This window comes from Elephantulus edwardii, unplaced genomic scaffold (assembly GCF_000299155.1).
Source record: "Elephantulus edwardii isolate Elephantulus edwardi_28Jun2011 unplaced genomic scaffold, EleEdw1.0 scaffold00007, whole genome shotgun sequence".
Lineage (NCBI taxonomy): Eukaryota > Metazoa > Chordata > Mammalia > Macroscelidea > Macroscelididae > Elephantulus > Elephantulus edwardii.
In genome coordinates this window covers 4587669-4598975 of record NW_006399757.1, presented here as the reverse complement: position 1 = coordinate 4598975, position 11307 = coordinate 4587669, and the positions used below count along the sequence as shown (strand labels likewise).

General features: G+C 37.9%; 1 protein-coding gene and 1 pseudogene across 1 annotated transcript in view; one reads left to right on the top strand and one right to left on the bottom strand.

Annotated features, from left to right (window-relative positions):
- Positions 1 to 11307, bottom strand: part of GLCCI1 (glucocorticoid induced transcript 1) — a 149823-nt gene that overhangs the window by 120145 nt on the left and 18371 nt on the right. The window lies entirely within an intron of this gene.
- LOC102868165 lies at positions 6475 to 7042 on the top strand (annotated as a pseudogene).

Below are 11307 nucleotides of genomic sequence, written 5' to 3'. Positions count from 1 at the left end.
GGGGGGGGAAGATGAACGAACTGGGGAGGAGGGTAGAGAAAACAGTGCAACAATGAATGAATGAGAACCCAAAATCTCTGTAAATGTTCATTAAAACTAATAAAATTTAATAATAATTAAAAAAAAGAGAGAGATACTGCCTGCAGCAGAAGAAACTGGCAGCAGATTGAGGTGTTCGTAATCAAAGAAACCTAGAAAAATTGACATATAAGCCACCATATCAAGGGCTGGATAGGGGAGATAGGTGTTGAATGGAGTAGGTGGGAGTAGAAGAGAATACTAGTGGAGCAGGGATAGGAGTGGGCCAAGTTTCACATGCCAAGGGTGAGGACAACACTGAATCTATCGGTTATTTCTACAATTGGGAAATATCTTTAATCTGCTCTTTTTTGTAAAATGCTTGTCTGTCAGATAATGTTCTAAATCTGAGCATTTAAATGAAGACAAACTAGGAAGAAGGTTTGGCCATCCACTTTTGAAACAGCAGGACTTTGAAAACCCTATGTACAACACAGCACACTCAAACTGGCAGATGTGACAACTGAGGCTGAGCCCTCAAGTATGTAAGCAGACACTAATGAAAGGAACATGGAATGTGAGAACCATGAATGTAGGAAAACTGGATATAGTTAAGAAAGAAATGGAATGCATAAATATTGACATACTAGGTATTGGTGAAATGACATGGACTGGCATGGGACACTTTGAATCAGATGATGATCATATGATCTACTATACTGGAGAAGAAAAGGGAAGGAAAAATCAGGTTGCTTTCATAGTTAAAAAGACTATTTCTAGATCTTGAAATACAATGTTGTGAGTATACACATGGATTTCACCTGATGGGGAATCAGAATGATCATATATCTTTGGAAGGAATCGCTGGAGAAGCTCAATATCAGCAGTGAAAACTAGGCCAGGTACTGATTGTAGAACAGACCACCCAATTACTCATATGCATGATCAAGCTGAAGCTGAAGAAAATTAAATAAAGTCCATGGGAACCAAAATTTGACCTTGAAGCTATCCTGCCTAAATTTCAAAACCATCTCAGGAACAGGTTTGAGGCCTTGAACACTAAGCAGCTAAGAGCAGATGAGCTGTGGGAAGATATCAAGAATATCATCCAGGAAGAATGCATAAAGTCATTGCAAAGACAGAGGAGAAGGAAAAGATCAAGATGGATGTCAGAAAAAACTGAATATTGCACCAGAGCACTAGGAAGCCAAAAGAAAAGGGAAGAAATCAAGATGTTAAGGAGTTGAACAGAAGATTCTCAAGGGCAGTGTGGGAAGACATAGTATTATAATGAAATGTGCAAGGAGTTGGAGTCAGAAAATCAAAAGGGCCAGACTCTCTCCACATTTCTTAAGCTTAAGAAACTAAAGGATAATTTCAAGCCTCAAGTTGCAATACTTAAGGATACTTTGGGAAGAATATTAAATGATCCAGGAAGCATTAAAAGAAGACGTAAAGAGTATACAGAATCACTGTACCAAAAGGAATTGGCAGACACAGAAGAATTTCAAGAAACAATGCATGAGCAAGAGCCTGTGGTGATGAAGGAAGAAGTGAAAACTGCTCTGAAAAAAAGTGGCAAAAAACAAGGCCCCAAGAATTAACAGCATACCAACTGACATATTTCAACAAAAAGACACTGCCCTGGATGTGCTCACCAAGTTGTGCCAACCACCTGGCCTACTGACTGGGAGAGATCTATATTTGTTCCCATTCCAATGAAAAGTGACCCAAAAGAATGCAGAAATTATTGAACAATATCACTGATATCACATGCAAGCAAGATTCTGCTAAAGATTATCCAAAAACGACTGGGACAGCACATCAACATATTAATTGCCTGAAGTGCAGGCTGGGTTTAGAAGAGGCCATGGTACTAGGGATTTTATAGCTAATGTCAGACGGATCTTGGCAGAAAGCAGAGAGTAACAGAGTTTATTTATGTTTAATTGACTATACAAAGGCATTTGACTGTGTAGATCACAGCAAACTGTGACTGACTCTGAGAAGAATGGGAATCCCAGAACACTTGATTGTACTTATGCAAAACCTACAGTTGGACCAGGATGCAGTCATCAGAACATAGCAAGGAAATAATGTATGGTTTAAAATTGGAAAGGGTATGCACCAAGGATGTGTCCTATCTCCGTATCTTTTAAATCTATATGCAGAACAGATTATCTGGGAGACTGGGAGGAGAAATGTGGCACCAGGATTGGAGGAAGACTCATCAACAACGTGAATCATGCAGATGATACAACCCTGCTTGCTGAAACCAAGGAGGACTTGAAGCACTTGCTGCAGAAGGTCAAGGACTGCGGCCTTCAATACAGATTGAAGCTCAACATCAAGGAAACAAAGATTCTCACCAGTGGATCAATTGGTAGGATCATGATGGATGAAGAGATTGAGATTGTTGACAACTTCAGTTTGCTTGGCTCTACCATCAACACTCTTGGTACCAGCAGCCAGGAAATTAAAGGACAAATTGCACTGGGAAAGTCTCTCAGAGACCTCTCCAAAGTACTGAAGACCAACAATGTCAGTCTGGAGAGTAAAGTGTGCCTGATACAAGCCATGGTCTTTGCAATTACTTGTTATGCATCAGAAACCTGGACAATGACTAGTGATGATAGATGGAGAACTGACGCCTTTGAGCTGTGTTGCTGAAGAAGAGTACTGAATATACCATGGAATGCTGGGAGAACAAAAAAGTTCATCTTGGAGAGGGTGAAGCCAGGCTGCTCCTTGGAGGCAAGGATTCTGAAGCTTCATCTGACATACTTCGGACATGATGCAAGGCGGGATCAGTCCTTGGAGAGTGATGTCATGCTTGCGAGGGTGGAGGGAAAGAGCAAGAGAAGATCCTTGATGAGATGGATTGATTCAGTGAGTAGGGTAATGTGGGTAGGTGTATTAGAAAATAAGATTGCAACAGGATAGAGCAGGGTTTAGGGCTGTTGTACATATGGTCACTATGAGTTACAGGTGACTCGATGGCACATAACAACAACATGCTGAACAAATCATGGGGAAGTTGGATTATGTAAAGAATAATAAAATACAGAAGGGCCAGTTTCCAATAGCATGTAAAGTAGATATCAAATATTCCTACTAAGGGAATATGAGGACACTTGGTGGTACAGTCTGCACAACTGTGATGCTAACTCAAAGGTCGTGCTTTACTGAGAGTTCAAATTCAACAGCAGCTCTTCAGGAGAAAGACAGGTCATTTCCTCAGAAATCCCCTGAAGGGTTTCAACTAAGCAATAATGAGAACTTTACTCTGTCGTGCATAGATTTAGTTTCTTTTAATTTTTTTAATCTAGATAATAATCAGGGTTGCAAGAAGGTAAAATATATGAGGAATAACATTTTAAAACAGTTACAATGATGCTTAAAATATTTTTCTTTGCAAACTTCCACAATTTTGCTTTGTTGTATTGGAGTAGTGCCTATGAATATAGCCACCTAAGTGACGTAGTAAATAGGGAGCTGTGGGGCTAACTTAAAGGCAGTGCCTGTCTGGTGGTTGTAATCCTCTAGTGGCTCCTCTGGAGAAAGACAGGCAATCTCCTCCCATGTGATTTACAGCCTCTGAAAATCCACTGGAAGGTCAGCTATAAATAAGTCTCTTCAAAATTGACTGCAATGAGTTTTGAAAGTTGAAACATTAAAAGGAAAATTTTCAAGACTTGTTTCAACTTCTACCTTAACCATCAACATAATCTTCTAATAAAATATAACAAAGTAAATTTCAGTAAAGAAAATTATCATGTTTGTTAAAAACAAAATATCATTCTAAACAATGCTAGACTATTCTGAAAAGGAATTTGTATTCAAACTGACTAATCTGTCTTTTCTAACCTGAAGTAAATAATTAGTGAATGGATTTTAAGGCATATTTCCAAGAAGTAAGTAAGATTACAAGGCTGGTATTGCTGTGTGCCATGGAATCAGAATCAACCCATAATTAACCCTCCAGTGGGTTTTCACAGGCAGTAAATCACACGAGAGGTGAGTGCCTGTCCTTCTCCCACTGAGTGGGATAAACCATTGGGAACTGCAGCAATTTCTTACCACTAGGCCACCAGTTACAGTATTATTTACATTTCCACCAAACTATAAGATGTTCAGAAACATATTTATATAAGTATTATTTATTTTTTTATCAAAAGATATTAACAAAATCCCTAAATCATTGTCATTCAGTATACCAAATTAATAGAAAGTCTAATAAAAGATGATCTTAAAGATCATTTAGAGAAGATTTTAGGAATACTGATTACCCATTATTCAGTGATGGCTTAAACAAACTTTAGAACTCTCTCATGCACACATTCACATACTTTTTTCTAAACTAGTTAACTGGCCAATTTATACCTTTGGTTTTAAGTATATAAAAAAACTTGAATAACTGAAGTCATATTTTTAATATGGGCAAAATATTCTACAAAGTGTCTTGTACCTGATTTTCACAAAGCCATGCAAGTAATAAAATCTGTACATATGAATTCTCTCCTTTTAAGGATTATTTTAGTACCAAATTTCTTAGAATTTTAAAACTCAGATTAGAAAAAGGGATGGAAAAGAACTATTCATTTTCCACTTATTACAACTTCTTAGGATATTTACTAATTTTGTGAACTGTCAGTAGAACATTTTATGCAGCAATGAGAAATTACACTATTCAATAATATGTTTTTACAACCTCAGATGAACCTCAATCTTGTGTAATTGACTTCCTAAAATGTTTGTGTAAATAACATTTTGGTAAATTGAATTATTTCACTTGTAAATACCAGACTTTCTGTAAAGTAAATAATTGCCCCAAAATTTAACTTACAGTTTCAACTTTTTACATGAAAACACACAGTAATATGTAATTTACACTATCCTTATAATTTAACATAATCTTGGTCTTTAAGAGAATACAAAAACCTTGAAATATAAAACTGAAAAAAGCCAAAATTTTCGCATAATATTTTATATTTCTCTAGTATTTTATATAAAAGTCTAAACTGAAAAACAATGTAGACAATCTCTATAATTAAACCAGTATAAAATTTAAAAATTTTAAAAACACACAAAAAACCCCTAAACTAGTGCTTTTCTGAAGCAACAACTGTACCATTAACAAGTCCTCAATGAAGATAAATACAATCAGTTATCTAAACCATTAGGCATTTGAGAAAATGGGCAACATAATAGTTATGGGCAACTTAATAATTATTCCATTAAATGGAAATATTTGTATAAAGATGTTACTTTGCACATGTTGTCAAGAGAGATCTGTGCCTTGAAAAGGACATCACACTTGGAAAGACAGAGGAGCAGAGGAAGAATCTCAATCAGATCCACAAATACAGTGACTGCAACCAGTGGGCTTGACTGAGCAGAAAGAAAAATGTAAAGATGGATCTGATAAGGCTTCAATTTGCTGTACACAGACAAAGTTTCTTTGAATCATAGTTGACCAGTCATGTCATCCCTTAAAAACAATTTTGCATGAGCACAATTAAGTGTTCTAGTCTTTTTCAACCATTTTTATGCTGCTGAAAGCGGGACATGTAAGGATGATAGAAAAACAGATGTCTTTAAACTGTGATGATGGAGAAGAGTATGGAATATCCCATGAACAGCTAAGAGAACGAACAGATATGTCTTGGAGAAGGGACAGTCAGAGTGCTTGTTGGAAGCAAGGACAGTGAAGCTTCATCTCACATACTTCTGACATGTTCCTGGAGAGGTTACTCCTTGGAGGACAACATGCTTGGAAAGGTGGAAGGATGGCAAAGACGACCCTCACACAGAAGGACTGACACAATGATTGCAGCAATGCAGTTGAGTGTATCAGAGATTGTGAGAATGGCATACGCTGGGACAGGGTAAAGATCTGTTATTCATAGGGTTGCTATGAGTTGTACTTGACTCGATGGCACCTAACAACAACAAGGATCAGTTAAATGTGAAACAAAGCAACCATCTTAAATATTAATTTAACTGAAAATACTAAAATATTATCATTTTGGGGAAGATATTTAAAGTTTAAACCCACTGAGATATACAAATATGGGCACGCAGATTCCTTCCACATATATTAAGTATATGGGCAGATCTGTTAGCCAAAGGCACACACACACGCTTCAGAAGCCTTGTCTACGTTTCTTAAGATGTCCTGGCCAGCCCTGGGTGCTCCTCAGAAACCCATTCTTCTCTGTTTTGCATAGAATAAAAAAGTGCTCACACTAAAAAATAAACAAAAAAAACAAACCCCACCAAATATGGGCACACCAACTGCATGCAGAATATGTATTTTATAAATGGTCACATACATAATATTTACTGAGAGAAAGTAGGGAGAAAATTCATTTGTTTTACCTACCACTGTATTACCAACAACTTGCACAACTGATACTAAGAGTCGAAGCACTAGGAACCATTCTGGTGGGGACCATGTTGCAGGTGAACATCTTGCTTACTGGTATACCAGGGACTGGGGTTGGAAAAACTACAGTAGGCAAAGAGCTTGCATCAAGATTGGGACTAAAATACATAAATGTGGGTAATTTTGCTAAAGAAGGGCAGTTATGTGATGGATATGATGAAGAATATGACTGTCCCATTTTAGGTGAAGTTAAAGTAGAGTATGAGTTAGAAAACCAAATTAAAGAAGGAAGAGTTATTGTTGATTACCATGGTTGTGATTTCTTTCCTGAACACTAGTTTCATATAGTTTTGTGCTGAGAACAGATAGTCATATACTGTACAAAAGACTTGAAACAAGGGATTATAATGAAAAGAAACTTCAAGATAATATTCATTGTGAAATTTTCTAGATTCTTTATGGAGAAGCCATAGCATCCTACAAGAAGAAATAGTACACCAGCTGGCTAGCAATAAACCAGATCTAGAGGATAATGTATATCAGATATTGAAATGGATTCAACAATGGCAGAAATATAACAGTGATTCACTGACCACAACCACCATGCTTACTGACAGCTCTCTGCCCACATCATAGAATTACACATTTATCAGTATTTCATACTAAAATTGTATTCCAAAGCTAGCATGTGGAGTGTAAGAGCCTAGACTGGTTTTTTCTACATGAGAAAGCTCTATGATCTCACATAAAATGACTAGAATGTAATTAAAGATTGAGAGGAAAGATTGTCATAACTTTAATATACAAAAAAAGGACACAGAAACCTAAGAGAGTGGGTGGGCATCTGTAAAACTTACTACAGAATAAGAAAAAAGTGGTCTCTTAAAATAAAAGACTTGGAGCAAAAAAACCAACCCCACCCAAAATAACTGATACTACTAGTCCTTGGATGCAGGAATAGCTATCACTGGAAACACATTAAGCCTATATTTATTTTGGTTGTTTGTAACCCAAAAAGACAAAGTCAGTAAATGTAATCAACTTACATTTTTTTTATAATAGTCTGTTAATAATCAATCAAGATGGGTGAAAGGAAGGCACTATTCAGTGAAGTGATGACCAGCACAGTAACATTAAAGAAAAAGAAACACAAGAAATAACAGTCAACAGCGATATATAAACAGACAGGCAAGGTGAACAGACATGGATTGTTAAAAATGACATTTAGATACATTTTTATCACATTTTTATCTACAAATACATATACTTAGATATGTTGTTGTTGCTGTTAGGTATCACAAAAATGAGTATGACTCATAGCAACCCTATGAACATAGATCAGAAGACTGTTCCATCTTGTGTCATCCTCATTATCCCTGACACACTTGAGTCCATAGCTGCCATTACCATGCCAAAACACACACACACACACACACTGAGTACAATCAAGTAGGAACTGACCTGTAGCTGACCCTCCAGCAAGTTTTCAGAGGCAATAAATTGCTCATCTTTCTCTCTCAGAGCATCCTGTAGATTCCAATCACTTACATGTTGGCAGTGCAACTATTGCCAGGAAGGATGCTTGGAAGAATGGAGTGACAGCACAGGAGAGAAAGACTTTGGATGAGATAAACTGACACAGTGAGAGGGGAAATGAGGATAAGTGTGCTGGAGACAGTGAGATTGGCTCAGGATAGAGCAGGGTTCAGTTATTGTACACAGGGTTGCTGTGAGTCACAGAAGACTTGATGGCAAATAACAATAAGCCACCAGAGCTCCTTATATATACTGTCAAATGTTTCTACATTCATATTGGTATTTGCTTAAAATTAATCCATGTATAGAGCAGTGTCAACAGAGGGAAATGTTTTGTAACCTTCTTAACTAGAATCTAACACCCAGAGGGAAAGAGTTGCTGGTTCTGGTCTTTGGGACCATAATCATGGGAGACATCAAAGGTGCGCTGACATAACATAGTCCACAGACACTATTTTCATCCTACTTTAAGTGATTAGTAATGACTCTATAAGAAAAGAATATGACATAAGGATTGTCGGAAGACTCATCAATAATGTTTTACGCAGATGACACAACTGTGCATGCTGAAAGCAAGTAGGATATAAAGCACTTGCTGCAGAAGATCAAGTGTTTGCTATGAATTACATTAACATCAAGAAAAGAAAGGTTCTCTCTGCAGGACCAACAGTTAACATTATGATAGTTGGAGAAAGGATTGAAGCAGTCAATAATGTGCTTGAATCAACAATCAATTCCTCTGGTACCTAAAGTAAAAAAACCAGATGACTATTATTGCATTATGCAAGTCCATTCTCAGGGACCTCTCCAAAATGATAAAGGACAACAATGTCAATTTGAAGACTGAGGTGCATCTGATTCAGGCTCTGATCTTTTCAATTCCCTGCTTTCCATCAGAGATCTGGACAATGAATAAGTATGACAGAAGGATAATTGGTGCCTTTGAGTTGTAGTATTGGAGATTACGGAATATCCCACAGGTTGCCAAAAAAGCAAACAGATGTCTTTGAAAAAGTGTAGTCAGAGTGCTCCTTGGAGTCAAAGATGTCAAAGTTTCATCTTTTCTACTTTGGATGTATAGCTAGGTGAGACTATTAGTTGAAAAGGAACATTATGCTTGGAAAGATGGAGGGCCAGTGAAGGAGAGGAAGACCCCCCAACAAGATGGACTGACACAGAGACTTCAGCAACGGGCTCGAGTGTGTCAGAGATGATGAGAACGGCACAGGATAGGGAAGGGTTCAGGTTGGCGGTTTACAGGGTTGCTATGAGTTGTACTCAACTTGGTGGCACCTAACAATGAAGGTCTTAAAAGCTTATGAGTAGGCACTTAAGGAGCAACTATTGGTTTCTGCCTGTCTGTAACAAAGAAAAAGAAAAAAAAAGCAAAGACATATTGAAAGAATTAGTTTAAGAGCTAACAGATCATATGAACTTCCCTGACTGAGGTGGATAAGAACTAGATAATGCTGGGCTACCACCACTGATCCCTCTAAAAGAGATTACAATAGGAGATGTTGGATACAGTAAGGGGGAAATGTGGGGCAAACGAAAATACAGAAAAAATCCCAGCCTTTTTGGTCCAACAGAGACTTATAGAAACCTCAAAACTATAGCAGTTAAAAATTCTTCTAACTTTTAACCTATGGCTTAAGTGTCAGTTGAAGAAGAGTATTGAATATCCCATGAACTGCCAAGAGAATAAACAGGTCTGTCCTGGAGAAAGTGAAACCAGAGCGCGACATGGAAGCAAGGACTGGGAGAGTTCCTCTCACATACTTTGAGCAAATTGTTAGGAGGGATTGGTCCTTTAAGGAAGACATAATGGCTGGAAAGGTGGAGGGGCAGCATGAGAGGAAGACCCTCAACAAGATGAAATTGGCAAAGTGACTGTAGCAATGGGTGATAGGAGATAAGGATGGCACAGGAAAGGGCAGTTTTCACATCCATTGTTTACAGGGTTACTTTGAGTCTCAGTCAACTTGATGGACAGTAACAACAACAATAAGGTGAAGCATAACACCAGAGAGGCCATTTCCCACTTAGAATTACCACAAAATGTCGAAAGAGCAGCATTTGCCCTTGTATAAAGCCTGGAAGACAGGAAGGGGTAGGATAAAAGGATTAAAAGAAATGAGAAGTAAGGAAAGTGTAATTACATTGTGGGTATTATAATTAATGTTATAAAGCAGTATGTTTGAATGGATGAATGAAAATTGGTTGTTGTTGTTAATAGGTGCCACTGAGTCAACTCTAAGGCCTAATATCCCTGGATCTGCACCTTGACCTATCCTGCACCATTGTCATGGTCCCCATCTTGTTTAAAGCCCACTGTTGCAGGCACTGTTGTTGCCACATCTTTTTGAGTGTGTTCCTCTCTTTCTCTGATCCTCTACCTTTGCCAGCATGATGTCCTTTTTCAGAGAATGGCTTCTCCTGAGAACACGCCCAAAGTATGTGAGAAGTTTCATATCCATGCCTCTATCACCACTCTGGTTAAGTTTCCTCTAAGATACATCTGTTTGTTCTTTTGGCAGTCTGTGTTATTTAAAATACTTTTCACAAGCACTGCAATTCAAAGGCATCTGTTTTGTAAACATTTATTCAGATCACCATAAAAAATAAAAATAGAAAATTATTAGAATGGGAAAAATAAGTCATTGAATCAAACTATCCAAGATATTGCAGGTTTTCTTAAACTAATTTCAAAGTACAACTAAATCCTCTGATGAAAATGCATTCAGCATTGTTTGCTAGTCCCTATTAAAACTTCTAGGGAACTGTAATGACTTAGAGAATTGTGCTGCCAAGCAAAAGTACATGGTTCAAAGCATGAGTTGTTTTGCAACAAAAAGAAAAGAAATCTCCTCCTGTGCAATTTATAGCCTCCCAAAACTTGTTAGGGGGTCAGCCAGGAATTAATTCTGACTTGGTGGCAATTGAATTTTTCAGAACACCAAAAGCCCGCGACATCCGTTCTGCCAGAAAGGTCAAAACAGAGGCTCCGCTCTGACTAGCTGAAGTTGGGCACCTCACAGGACAGCTAGCAGACCCCGCAAACCCACCCTATTTTCTCAGGTAATCGGAGATGCCAAAAGCCCACGACATCCGTTCCGGCCCGAGGGCTGCCCTCGGGCCAAGAAAAACCTATCTACACAGCAATTCTACAGGATTCATCACCTTTGACCAATAAATATTGAGACTAAACTTCAGAGACACTGATCCCAACATAAGGAACTACCATCAGCTGATGTGTTTGAAATCACAGAAGCCATGGAAGCTTCATATCTAAGTTATTAGATGGAGGGCTGGTGAAAGGGAGATAGATGTGAAGGGAGGGGGTAGAAGTGGATGGATATCCTGTG